Genomic DNA, 394 nt, shown 5'->3' with positions numbered 1-394 from the left:
CCTTGCTTGGTGAATGAGAAGAGGACTTGAAGTACTTGATGGAAATGGATTGCAAGTCAATGTAAAGAAAACTCATCTTTATAACTGGACCAATAGATATGATGAGAAATAAAAGATTGGAATTGTTAAAGACTTTATTTTGCTTGGATCCACAATCTCATGAAGGCAGCAGTCAAGGAATCAAATGATGCATTGCATTGGAGAAATGTGTTATACAATATTTCTGTATTGAAGAACAGGGTTTCATTTTAAGCATTAAGTTGCACCTGACACAGACTGTGGTATTTTCAATCACTTCTTTACAAAGTTGAACAATTTGTAAAGAAAGCCACAGAACAATTGAAAACATTTGAATTATGGTGTTGGTTAAGACTTTGGGAAGAGCCATAGACTA

The sequence above is a fragment of the Echinops telfairi genome, unplaced genomic scaffold (genome assembly GCF_000313985.2).
Source record: "Echinops telfairi isolate 266 unplaced genomic scaffold, ASM31398v2 ScPeMD7_7;HRSCAF=31, whole genome shotgun sequence".
Lineage (NCBI taxonomy): Eukaryota > Metazoa > Chordata > Mammalia > Afrosoricida > Tenrecidae > Echinops > Echinops telfairi.
This window is presented reverse-complemented; position numbering follows the sequence as displayed.